Genomic DNA, 14518 nt, shown 5'->3' with positions numbered 1-14518 from the left:
GTAATACAACTTCACCGTCTTCTTATGGCTGCATTTTCTCCTTACGAAAATATTTCTATCCTGTGCTATTAACAAACAGCATTCTATCTTTCCAGCTGGCACAGCAATAACCAAGTTCAAAACAGCTATTCTCAAGTTAATATTTGTCCTTTTCCTTCCACCTGCCCAAACTGGGAAGAAAGCTTGAATCAATCTTCCAAGTTTACTTCACTTGGAAAATACTTTCTAGAGAACTGTATTTTTTTGTTCCCTAACTGCAAGTTCTAAACAGCTTGAACTCTGAAGATGTAACTGACAACATAACCATTCCCATATGATTTAATCGTGTACTTCCACGTCACTGTAAGCTACTTTGAAAAACCATACTAAAGTAACACATGCAGAATTATCGACCTCTTCAGTAAGATCATAGAACCATAGAATAGTTTGGGTTGGAAGGGACCTCTAAAGGTCATCTAGTCCAACCCCCCTGCCAGGGGCAGGGACATCTTCAACTAGATCAGGTTGCTCAGAGCCCCGTCCAACCTGACCTGGAATGTTTCCAGGGATGGGGCATCCACCACCTCTCTGGGCAACCTGTGCCAGGGTTCCACCACCCTCAGCATGAAAAATTTCTTCCTTCTATCTAGTCTAAATCTACCCTCTTTTAGTTTAAAGCCATTCCCCCTTGTCCTGTCGCAACAGGCCCTGCTGAAGAGTTTGCCGCCATCTTTTTTACAAGCCCCCTTGAAGTACTGATAGGCTGCAATAAGGTCTGCCCAAAGCCTTCTCTTCTCTAGGCTGAACATCCCCAACTCTCTCAGCCTTTCTTCACAGGAGAGATGTTCCATCCCCCTGATCATTTTTGTGGCCCTCTTATCAAGATCCTTATCAATATTCCATCAGGCAGAGAGAACACAAAATTAGAAATAAATATATTGTCAGCACACGAAAAGACAAAAAGTACTCTCTCGGTCTATTCAGCAAAAAGTACACTTAAACACTCACAGATGTTCATATTTCCCTTCTAATCAATGCTTTTAAGGTTCCCCCCCCCCTCTAGTGTTCTCCAGCATAGGCTAACTACTGCTAGGATTTGCTCTTTCTGCAATACTGGTGCCAGCTGTCATGGTCTCATCCGATCACTGGTGAGCTCAAGATCACAAAAAAAAAAAACAACCCAAACCCACATTTATAGGATAAAGGACTGTGGTAAAGAACTATAACTCCTCTTCATCTTCTACTTTTACATCATTGACTACATCATCCTTTTTACTTCACTACTGTTAATCTTCTCAACAAGATATTAATTTGCCCAGTTAGACCTGTCTAAAGATTTCTGACAAATATTCAGGATAAGGTACATCTATATAATCACTGCATCTCTTACCCCAGTACAAATACAGTAAAGTTTTCATTCCAATTTAGAAACTTCTCTCACCTACATTAAAAAATGAAAATAAGTTTTCACAGTCACCAGGTATAGATTCTGTATTTACAAGAAAACCAAATGCTACATCAACAGATAAAGAAGATATTCTTGCATATATCCCTGAAAGATGAGAATCCTACAGTTTCATTTTGCGCAGTGTACAAATTACAGGCATAGATAACCTCACTAAAAAGATCCTTTCCTTTAACTTCTCTGGCAAGATTCTCAACGTAATTAAAGTTCAGTTTAGCCTTTGAACTTGGCCACTGCCTTGTGAGCAATAGAAATCTGCAAGATAGCTGTATTCTGAATTAATGATTTTCAAGCTCTGAACTTAGTTGTAATAAATCCTTTTGGGAGAAAAAAATAAAGTTGTTGAAGGTCATATTAGACACAGTCCCTCTACAAACTGGCAAATAGAAGTCTTGTAAAAATCCTCTAAATTTTGCCTCCTTTGCTTTTCTTTATGCACATTCAAAATTATCCAATTGCTATTATGTTTGTTCTCTTAGGCAGGTGAGTTTTACTCTATATGGTCCTTGTACAGATAACATCGGTCCATGCTAATGACAAAATGATCCATATCTTTTCTCCTGTTAACTGTTTTAGCAGACACTTAAGAGTTATTTAGTCTCTCCAATACACTTTCTTCATGTAGGTTCCCTTTTTTGTCTTTCAGGTAATATTAACTATGAAATCAATTACGTTTTCCAGTAACAGATTTTTCAACCAAATGCAATCAGTTCCATTCATATATGACAGAGGACCCCTTCACACATACTCCTGTGTTCAGTGGAGAATCTGATGGTATTCATTGATTTCTTCCAAGTTGCCAAATGCTTTATTGAGGAACAAGCCTGATAAAAGACTTCATGCCAATAGAGAGAAAGAAAATAAAAGAAAAAAATCAGCTCACAAGAAGCTGCTACGAATAGCTATTAATCAACATAGCCTACGTTACTGCTAAACATCCAAAGACTCTTTGACAGCATTAATTTAATTTTTGCTCATCTTTTCTGAGACTTTTTTCCATACTTGGTAGGGCATATATATCTCCACCGGACATTAGCGGATGATATTTTACTTGGAAGTAAACTCTGCAGACCACCAGAATTCCCTTGGTGTTCAGTCTGGGATGGATGGAGGCACAGGTTAATGAGCTGCCCTTGTTCTATACGGTGAAGGATTCCCTACATTAGAGGCGCTCCAAATATTCAGCAGCCGCAGCCCATACCAAAGACAGAAATTCCAGCTTTGCTAAGTGAAGGTGCCAGTTATTTTTAAAGCTGGTGCTCTTAATCCACCACAGGACTCTCAATTTACCCTTTTAATGTCATTATAGACTTAGAGCTAATCCCAAATTGCAAGCAGTAACACATAGGACAAAAGAGAACTTAAAATCAGGATAGGCTCTGGATTCCTCGTTTGACATACTGACACACTGAATAGCCATCTTTTAATCCCTAATTCTCTAACTCTTTCAGCTGCACACTATTTAAGTGCCTAGCTGTAAATTGGATTAAAGCCAAAAAAGCACCACTGAAGTTTTCTCACTCTCTATCCTAGAAATGCAGACTTGTTTTAAACAGTCACTCTTCTACTGATTTAAAAGCCCTTTCCCTTCATATGAAGATCTTCTAATTTTCTGTCAGCTACAGAACTTCTCTGGCATTTTTTTCCACAACAGTCTGCAGTAGCTCCTAGTCAGAGTTCTAAATAATCGGATACCAGTAATTCAACCTTGCTTGGCCTTCTTGCACATTATGTATCCTACTGCAAAAAAAAAATCTCAATACAGCACCATTTTAAAAATAAATTACCAAAATCCGAAACAGAATCCCAAACGTTACTACATCTCTACAAGATGCCTCACCACTTTCACAGCATGCCAAATTATTATAAACATGCTCCACCTTTCACATCAGTCTCTCTGGCATCTGCACAAGGCTTTCAATGACTTGAAGACTCAGGATGCAGGTAATTAAAAAAAAAAAGTAAAAAATTTTTAAAGTATTGCACGTAGAGTTATTTTCCTCAAATTAAGGATACAGTCATTTGATTAAAATAAAACATTTTAAGTGGCCTATGCTTAAAAACATTTTTAATTTCACCCATTTTTTACTTGAAAAACAGTAAGATTTTTAAAGCTTTATCCTCTCATCTTCTCAGCTGATCTAGAAGCTGAGCAGTCATTGCAAGATAACCCCACTCAATTCTAACTGGCATCTCCAGCTTTATTGACACTTTTTAGCATTAAGAAACAAGCATGAACACCTTACCTATAGCAATCACAGTCTTCTGATTCTCTAAGCAATGAAGCTAAAGATGCCTAGAAATCAAACCCTAATAATTAGGAAAGCTGCATAGGAGGAGGACAAAACAGGTCAAAACTTGCCTTCACGCTATAATTGTTCAGTGAAGGAGCCCCGTTATTGTCTAAATACTTCTAGATTTGTTTGTTCCCCCCACATGGAATTTTTTCCGTACCAGAAAGAAACATATATACCTTGTGAAGTCATCTATTAATGCACCAGTCAAATACTATCCTGTAGAGAAATAGTTTAATTACAGGAGCCAAATATTTGGAAAAAAGCTGGAATGTAAAGAAAATAGGCTGGGTGGATTTTGAGTAGTTTTAAAATTAATGTGTGTTGTTTGATTGAACACGCATTTTGAAATAATTAAAACTAATTTTATTATCACCACAGTGAATTCACATGAAGACTGTGCTCATAGCTACATACTTTCCATGCTATAACTTACTATATATTTGTGAGAAACCTCCTACTCACGTATGCGTGTAACAGGCAGATATCCACAGGAGTTTTCTGCTTAAAAAAAAAAAAATCTGCCTTGTGACATGTTGACTGTGATATTGTTTGAGTAAGTGTTTTTCATTTAGCTAATCACCAACTTTCCCCGGCCTTGTTTACATTACAAGACAATGCGCTTGGCCCTTTACTGCCCGAGGTCAAAGGCAGCGCGGCCGGGCGCAGCGCCCCGCGCACCCCCCGGCGCTCCCTCTGCCGGCCGCCCGCCTCCCGCGGCGCAGGAACACCGACGGCCTTATATTTAAAATACTACGTTGCTCAGCAACCAGCGGGTTTGCTTGGGAAAACAAAGGCCACTCCCTAAGATAAAATCACCCTTGATGTATTTCAAATTTTGGTCCTGGTCTGCTTGACCCAATAGTCCCCTGACACAGAGTTAGGCTAGAATAGTTAAACTGATGCCTTTAATCACACGCCCCCACTACCACAGGCGGAAGCCACTTGCTCGTGCTTAGACCCCAATTCGTTCCATATGGTTTTACTTCTTGCTCCTCTGTCCTTCACAACACAAAAACCATTTCATCCTATAGTGAAAAATGTAAATCTTCCTGGAAAGAAAAGGAGAGTCAAAGGAACTCTGACTGGGGAGCTTGCCTCACTGTGACAGCACGAGCATGCGGCCTCCCAACTGGATTTGCGCCATCCTTAGTCATGCACAGCTGGTGTTTGCTCACTAAAATACTCTGTTCATAAACAAGCAATCTCTATCCTATTATTGCTGCCATCTATTAATTCAACTTGTTTCTACTATAATAAATCGTCTCTGGCCAGGCAGCTTTCATAAATAGTCATTCTTGTCTGAATATGAATCGTCCCAGCACGAAACCCAAAAATTCTTCCCAAGTGCTCCTAGGGGAGCACAACTGACTGCTGGTACATCAAAAGAACAGAAAGAATCAGCTGTCAAACTAAGCAAGCAATTAAAAACAGGACACAAGGGTAAAACTTTAAGTTATTTCTTAACACAAAAAGAACACTGTATAGATTTATAGGTCTTGACATAGGCACAAGAGCTTATACAATTCTTAACTAATCCATCTACAACAGGTAACCCGGGGTACCAAAAGCCTAATATTCCAGAAAGGGATAAGAGGCTGCCCTGCTTGCTTCCCTGGCTTTGCATCAAAAACACCCAAAACAAAACAAAACTCAAAAAAAATGTACTTTGTCTTGGACGTGGTATCTAGGCATCTAAATGAAATCCTGTCTTGAATTATTTACTCTGTAACCATGAGGTAAAAATACGCCAAACAGACTGAACACCAGCATGCAAGACTTGAACTCCTGAATTCTAATCCCAGCTCTGCCAACAGCACTATGTGCCAATGACAATGTCCAAGGCTCTGTCGATGCCTTAATACTTCAGACCATCACTAAAATAACTGAAAAAGCTTCCATATTAAAAAAAAAATTATCCATAGAAACAGTAGGGTCTGGGGTTTTAGCTATAGAAAGTAGACTTTTAAGAGAAGATGGAAGGAAGCTTTCTTTTATCGAGAGGACAAAAAACTCCTTTATGCTTTGACTGTTAATCTGCTTCCATCTTATGACACTATCAAACAACAATAAGATGTCACAGCTGTTACTGAAAGCAGCAAGAATCTACTCTAATCCAATCTCCTCTGAAAGCATATTCCACAGATCTCCCTCACCAGAAAACAGTTGTTCTCAATAGTCTGTGACCTGTATAATCTTAGAAAAAGAACACTTGAAAGATCAGAAGGCAACATTATTTTAAGAGTCATTTAGCTCCGGTAGACTACTTGCTTTGAAAATCTAGTTATAAACATTGAACTTGTAACAGAAACAGACCGTATCTAATGAAGGAAGCACAGACCTTTATTGTCACGGTGACCTATCTTTCTCCACGAGTCCTTTCTTTCCTCCTTTAAACAGTACATCAAGTTCAAGCATCAGTTTCTATAAATCTGTATTTTGCTTGTAAGAGACATAAGGACTGTAATGAAGTTGCAGGAGGCTGCTGAAGCTCTGATCTACTAGAGGAATCATTACTGCTTCCTCAGAAAGAGGTGAACTTACGATAGCAACGAAGGGAAGGGAAACCATGGGAAAGCAATGCACAATCAGTAAGTTAACAGAAGTAAAATGAAGACGTCCATTGCTGCATGTCTGAGGTCAAAGACATTCACTATAAACGTCAGCAGGAGGCACCAATGGACTCTGGAAAACAACCTCCTTATTTATTTCACCGTAACAAAACTGAACATTGCAATGATCCTTACAATTCAGAGCACTGGACAATCCCAGACTGGATCAACATCCCAGAGATATTAATTTCATAACCCTGACTCATAAAACTAGTAAACTGAAATCAATGGGAGTGCACAAATGAACACACCAGCAAATTCAAGCCCAAAGGTTAAACATAAACGTGATGTATATCATCATTATCTTAAAAAAAAAATTAATGCATGAACAAACAAGATAGAGTTGAGTTTATTCAATCCACCTTAATTTCATATTTTCTAGCCTGTAACTACAACAATGCACAACTTCACCATGGCAGCAGCTTGTTAAATTGTGACCATCAGTTCATGCAAGTCACAGCTATTTCATCGATTTCAGCTGCTCTTCATTGATTAACATCCACCAGATGCTGGCCTTCAATTTTACACCACCACATAATCATAACATCAGAAATGACTAGCGTATTCTATGTTAACTTTCTTGGCTCGATTTCATTTGAAATTATTTCTCAGTCCCTGATTTTACAAATAACCCCGGCAACAACGTCTTCAATCATTCTAGACTATGGTCTCTCTTATTTGTGTGCTTTGCAAGTGTTTTAATGGGCTACTGAAGTGGTGTATCACATCATTATGTTTAAAGCCAGATGTTTAACTCCTAATGAAAGGGTATAATCCCACAACTTGTGTATGACAATTACTAAGAGATGCTTTACCTAAATATAAATTTAAACAATGCACAAAACTGCATGTTTGAAAAGTATCAGGCACAATCCTAAAAACACTTAAGCTGGTACAGAAAGTTATGTACAATTAGTTGACATGGTTTCCACGGAGCTACTCAATGACCATGCCACAACACAGATCACATTGCAGGATCACATTCATTTTGTAAAAGTATTACAGCAAATGCCATGTTTTAAAGTTAATTAGAGGGACCATTCAAGCAGTTTTGCTTTTCAACATGACAGATTTTTCTCTGCAATCAAATTACTCCAGCAGCCTATTTAAAACACAGAGTTAAAAACTGTGAAATATCAAGATCAGATGCCATTACAAACAGTACATATTTCATATAACAGGTTTAAACACTCTCTTCTTATCAAGTATGACTGAGTTTACGGAAATTTTTTTGATCTTTTACAAAATTCCTACAGGAAGACCACAGATTGCATGTAAACCTCACTCCTTCTACCTGTTGTTTTCTTTTACTCATCTTTTACAACAAGAAAAAGATGCTACGTTTACCAGATTAAAGTACTTGAGGATACTTTGTTTTTAATTAATGCCTTATGAGTACAAAACCTGCATTATACACCCTTACGTAGGAAGCTTGCTTCTGAGTTTACCTCTGTGGCAATAAATGTGCACAATGGAACTACTCCCAGTTTATAGCAGCAGGTGGACATAAGGAAGACCTGTTGTTTTTACACTTGAATGGTTCCCACTGTCTATTTATAGTCCAAGTAGTAGTTTGAGCAATACCAAAGTGGGCAATGATATTTTGTCACTCAAAAAATACATTTCCAAGCTTTAGGGAAGATACATAGCTCCTTTTTTCCCCTCAGCTGTTTATATATAAAGTATTTTTACACATTAATTTCTCTGGAAAAAATAAATCTTTAGAGCTATAAAAATGTTTTGGACACCATCCAGCACTTACTCACATTTTTTCCAAGTCAGTGCTCTGAAGTGATAGAATTTAATTATTTATTACGTGTCTCCAAGCTGCACAAACATCGTCTACTACATCTACACATCCTTGCAGAATTGCAGTTGAACTCAGAGACACACAAGGGAAAGGACACAGGCAAACCCAGAGGAAGGATGAGAGCTGCTAAGTCATTCATGGTACTGATAAAATATAAACAAATTAATATAAACTCATAAGTCCATGAAAAAACAAATAAAGAAATTAACTGTCAGAGTAAATACTTAGATTTTATGTATGTGACTGCCCCCAGCAGTAACCATTTTATTTATGACTCACACACTTGTTTCACATTAAGGCTGAAAATTAGATGTTCACCTACCGAATCATTTGCTGCTAGGGCGAGGGCTATATTTACTGCAAGAAAGAGGAAGGAAAAAAAAAAAGGTTAAGTGCAAGAAAACATAATTCCCAAATATTGAGAATGTTATCATTTCTAACAAGAGAAAATATAAATACATCACACTTAATAATTGCATTCATCACCTTGGTTCTTAGCTTCTTGCACCTCTACAATATTACTAGTTTAAGTGGCAGCAGCACCCGCATTTCAGTCCATGTTTGCTAACAGGCTCACAAACTGAAGCTAATCTGCAAAAACTTGCAAACTCCAAGTTTCTAGAGGACACTGCAAAATAAAAATACAATCTGAGTATTTTGCCAAAGGATAACATTAAAAAAATATTTTGAGGTACCCACCTGACTTTTCAAAAGTGGACACTGTACTATAAAACTAAAATAGCCCTACCATAGGTAACCTTCAGCACAGCCTCTAGTGAACTTTCTTAAAACTAGAGATTAGGTAAGTATTGACCTAAACTATTATAGTACAGTGACCAGAAAGATGATCATACCCCTTTTTATGATTTCTTGTGATATATTAAACGTGGATACTTTCTGGAAGAAGATGCAACGCATGCTTTTCACGTGATTTTTATGTCAGAAAACAAAGTCTCATCTACCCTGAAAGCATCTGTAACAACTAAAGAAACAGAAAACCGGGATGAAGCAATTAAAAAGACTGTGAGTTTGTTTACAGCTTTTACATTTCCATCAATACTTAACATGTAAGAAATGGTATCTTTTAATGGCTCACCAGCTTCAATTATGTTGGAAGACCTCCTAGAAGCTTCAGTATAACCAAATAGTAATTGTTATAATCCAAGGAGCAACATGTTTTAAAATAAATTTAAAAAGAAACACGACAAAAAAACCCCAACACACACCCCCGTCTTTCTTGGGTAACATCTTTTGCTTTCTTTACACATTGCTGTATGTCAGTCCATAAAGCCTTTTAAGAACAAGCTGCTTGTGGTCAGCCTTGTTCTACTGGGAGAGCATGAAGGTACTGAGAACAAGCTGGGGAGCCAGATTCCCAGCTTAAAGAATTTAGTATTGAGAAAGATAAGTTCCTTTAAACAAAATGGTGAGGAGGTTAACAAGGAAAATTGTACAGCTCTCCCTAAGAAGCACACAGCCTCTTACTCCTAAGCTGATAAAGCATATAGATTTTATTCTTCAGTTTGCTATTTAAACAGATGCTTGATTAACTGTTCCCTGAATCAATCACAGGAAAAACCATCCTCTGAAACTTGGAGACAAATCTACAAATCACAGATAAGGAGAAAAAATATGCAAACCAATGATAAATAAAAAAGAAAAAAATAAAATCAACTGCAGCTCATGTCTGAAGAGGAACAAAGGAAGCAGCAAGTTACTCCGCACACTGTCTCAAAACCACTTTATTCATCTTTCTTCTTCCTATACAATTACCATGTGTGAAAATTAAAGTATGATCCACAACGCTTCTTCAATAAAAGATATTCGACTACTGAAGGGAAAAAGGGGAGACAGTGGAAATAATATAGTAGGAAAACCTGGGTTTTTTAGCTGAATATATAGCTGGAGACCTCACATCCTCTACTGAATCCAGCTGATTCTTGCGTTCCATTGTCTTTATATGACCGACAGTTCCAAGAGAGCGTAGAGATGCAACATAGGACCTAACCTGACCCTAAACGTTCATGTTGGCCCTAACTAGTAAGTTCCCATAACCAGGAGTACAGGAGAGCAGAGCAGATACATTCCAGAAGTTCAATACAACTTTTTTTTTTTTTAATTATTTTTTAAAACTTCAAAGCAGGCTCCAAGAAAGCACAGTATCTCCACCCATGCTAAACTAGCCAACCAGTATCAAGAATGATGCACATGCAGATCGGAGTTAGTCTTCTTGAAATCAGTACAAGTCTGGGAAAAGTTATTAGTTTGGACTTTGTAACTTCCAAATCCGAACTGGTCCTAGGAATAGCACAATTGAATTCCCAGAACATTGAGCTAACAATACAAATAAAACTTCTTGGCCCAAAATCAGACATGTACAGAGCCAGCTGAGCGTATCTACATCTGTGACATGGTTAATCTACAGCATCAATAAAACACCTAGATAACCAAGATGAACTCTCTCTGAAAGATAACTTTCAATACTTACATCTCAATATAAGTGGCATTTAGAAATAGAATAACCAGTTTATGACTATTTAGTATAATATTTTAACATGTAGAGAAGGCCCTGAATCAAAAAATATGACGTTGACCCTGGAAAAGAACAATGAACAAATACTATTATCACCTTTGCCAAAGCCCAGACCTGTGCCTGGCTTGGTCAGGTGAATAGATGGATTTTGGCCCCTACCTTGAAAGGGTGAGTTTCAATAATAGTACATCCTACATGCAGAATAAAAGCATGCAAGAGGAAAAAAAAAATTAAAACACAGTTAATATGACTGAGATCATTTGACCATGTGTTGACTTTATCAGCTGTCCTCAACAATAATAAAAAATCTCAGCCCGTTAGTCTTTGCTAAAAATGTCTGAAGGCCAAGGTAGTTGGTAGTATCAGTAGTTTTATTTTCCTCAAACTGCAGGATTAACAAAATGTGAGTAAGAACACCAGCCATTAATTTTATTCCACTTCCACAGCTGAAAACATTAAGAGTTCCAATAAATTAGAAACTTCTCTTCTTTCAAGACCACACTTTGAACTCTTCTCATGCCAGGATCAATTTTCTATAGTACTCTAATCTTCAGGTAATGCAAAAGAGGGGACAGAAGAGAGAAAAAAAAACACCAAACGAACAAAAAAACCACACCAAAAAAAACCCCCACCTTTGGCCAGGTGGAGTAAATACAGCAGAATGCTGGTAAAAGACAGAAACTTGATAGGAAAGAGATAGGAAACATAAACAACACTTAACACCAGGCAAACAAAAACAACAATAACAAAAACCAATCAAAGTATTTAAACATGCATTGAAAAATATTCTTTCTATAACACAATTTCTTCTTTTAATCATTGACTACAGTGATTTCAGAAGACCAAGAAGTGCTAGAAGCAACAGAGAATACAATATGAAAGCTATATGCAACAAACAGAAAAATGTTATTCAACAGAAATGCAAAGACAGGTTAAGGAATAGCCCCGACAAACTTGACCAGAATGCATATCCACTTGTCCTGAAACGGAGATCCAGTGCAATAGAAACATAAACCCACTGGGGGAAAGAATACTAACAGCCTTGACAGTCCTTCAGAGAGATGCAGACAATAAGACTAATGATATTTTCTGTGGTGCTTTAGGAATTCGAGATACGTACCACCCTCCTTCCTTTTCAACTCCTGCTCTCAAAATGAGTCAGTGGAGTTGTCACCAAACATGTTCCCCACAAACCTCCATTACGAAGAACACAATTTTAAGTACATCATTCAGCAATGACACCGTGCAATACTTTTGTTCGTACAAGTTATCTGATCTTCAATTGTCCATCTGAACCATTAAATTTATTCTCATTTTAATAAACAAGAATCTAGTTTTGTTTTTCTTCTCAATATTATAAATTAATACATTCATTAACAAAAGGCTGTCCAATACAGCAACATCTGAATAGTTCATTTACATTTCAACTTTCTTATTTAATGCTTGTTGAACCCTGATTTTTCATTTTTAAATGCATGGGTATGAACTCTCAGCTCTTTAAGTGTTATTTATACATGTGTCATACTTTATGTACAAATTACATACAGATATGTACAAATTACATACAGACACCAGTTAGCAGAACTTAAATTAGCACATTTGTTTACAGACATGAGGAGGATAATCTGAATTTACTGCTCAAATTATGTGCAGTTTGTAAATCTGTTGATTTACAAACAGATACTTGGTATTTTCAGTAACCTAAAACAGCCAGCCTATGAATTATAACCATCAACCAGAAAGTACACCATTAAGAAAAGCAGGTCTTGTTTGCTTTGCATATCTTTGTACAGGAATGTGTATCCTACGTATAGGATAGTATGTATATGTATCCTTTGTACAGAAAAAAATACTTTCAACTTTCTTTAAGTACAATTACTCTCACTATGGGATATCATGTTTGTCTGTTCTAGTATTTATTTGATAGTCAGTCCTTTTCAAGCATGGCTGAAATACAAACCACAAAATGAGAAATTAAGAGCTACATCAATGTGTGATTCATGGTAAATGGAGATGAACAGCAGACAACATTCAGCTAAAGGATGACTCTCTTCCTAACCTAGATGCTAAGGAAGAGATTTTAAAACAAATTTCTAACACTTTACAGAGATGTTTACAAAGAGGTTTACCTTCAGTGTCATCTTTGTTTAAGTTCAAGGAAATTTCTGCAGTACTGGTAACCCATGTACTATCTTGTTCTACCACCTAGGAACTGCACAGTTAGAGAAAAATTAATTCAAAACCTAATGGTTGGGCTGAGAGAAGAGTTCAAGGTGCTTCACAAGGCTCCGATCAATTTGTGTGGTTTATAACTACTGTTTCATCTTCTGTTTACGAAATGCCTATACAAGTAGTTGAGAAAATTGGAGAGACACCTGATTTTGAAATCTTCTAAGTGTTAGTATCCTCTACAGAGCACATGACTATGCTGACATAGCACAGGGGAGAACTGTACAGGCACACCTACACTGCCAGAAAAGGAGGAACAGTATCACTGCACCGGCATATGAGCCCCTCCACCTCAGCTCACACCACCTCTTAAGAAAGCAGACTGTCCCAGGACAGCACTGCACTATTACAAAGATACTATTTCAAAGCTGCCTGCTCAATTTGCACGTCATTTAACGCCAAGACCTCTGTACCCACGCAGATCCTCAATGGCTGCAATAGGACTTGACGGCGTTGAAAGGTTGAGTTAGTGGGACTCAATTACAAGGTAATGACACAACAAGTGCCCAAATATTCCTTACAAAGTATTACAAAATGTTCAAAGTAAACAATAAAAAAACCACAACCCTTACCTGCTGTTGTTGATTTCCCAACTCCCCCTTTTCCAGAAGCTAAGACCACCACCTGCTTAACTCCTTCTATGGGCTTCTGCTTCGGCAGTCCGCGTGACAGGATCCGGGCGCGTTTGTCCCTTAGAGCCTCATCCCTGGAGCTTGAGGACTAACAGAAACAGAAAGCAAGCGAATGCGTATGCACCCACCTGCAGCTTTCGCAGAGAAAGCTGACAGGGAAGAAACCCACCTGCGCACTGAGAAATTTTCACTACTGGTCAAAAAAACCGTTTTGCACGCAGGCTTTCCCAAAGGGAGCCTGCTTCACAGGCAAGCAGGCTGGCAGGAACGGGGCCTACTCAAAAATAACACCAGTGGGCATTCTGTTTAGACACACAGTTAAATATGAGCGATCTTAACACTTAAAAGAAAAAAAGAACGAGGGCTTATGTTAAAGTAAACCAAAACACCACTTAAAAAGCTGGAAGCTTTAAAAAATAGTCTAGACCTAGCGGCCTTTTATGTTACAGTTGCTTCAAGCACAACAAACACAGCTAACAGCAAAGGAAGAGAAACCCTAGGTGCTGAGGCGCCGGCGAAGCACAGGCGGCTTTCCGGAGGGCTGTCCCTCCCCCGAGCTGTGCGGGAGGTCGCCGTACTAGTGCCGGTTGGCCGGAGCAAGTCCCACTTTGCTGTTATTTCAGAACAAGAGGCGCACGGCGGCTTTTCTGCACCCTGCGGACCCCCCGCTGCAGGACGGATGGACTATCAGACAGAGCCTGCACCTCTACAGGCAGCGTCCCACGTACTACCTGGCGGCCCAATTTTACCACCACAGGCAGTGAGCGACCGCTCGCGACTTCCACAGAATTGACTTAAGGTCCAGGCAAAAAAACCGGCGGAGACTCACCCTCCTCTGCTCGGTCCGGCCGCTGCCCCAGACCACCCCGCGCCGCTATCCCTACACCGCAGAGCAACTGCTGGACACAGCCCCCCAGGGTACCGGAGCAGGTCTAGGCCACGGCGGCCCTCCTGCTTCCCACCC

General features: G+C 38.6%; 1 protein-coding gene across 1 annotated transcript in view; it reads right to left on the bottom strand.

The window, feature by feature from the left end:
• NUBPL (nucleotide binding protein-like) overlaps positions 1 to 13583 on the bottom strand; it is an 88342-nt gene extending 74759 nt beyond the window's left edge. The window contains exon 1 of the mRNA XM_009319361.1: positions 13495 to 13583. The gene's annotated coding sequence lies outside the window, so the exon portion shown is untranslated. The remainder of the gene's footprint in view (positions 1 to 13494) is intronic.
• Positions 13584 to 14518: the final 935 nt, after the last annotated feature.

The sequence above is a fragment of the Pygoscelis adeliae genome, unplaced genomic scaffold, assembly GCF_000699105.1.
Source record: "Pygoscelis adeliae isolate BGI_AS28 unplaced genomic scaffold, ASM69910v1 Scaffold71, whole genome shotgun sequence".
Classification (NCBI taxonomy): Eukaryota; Metazoa; Chordata; class Aves; order Sphenisciformes; family Spheniscidae; genus Pygoscelis; species Pygoscelis adeliae.
The sequence above is the reverse complement of the archived record's forward strand: the minus strand, read 5'-3'. Positions and strand labels throughout refer to the sequence as shown.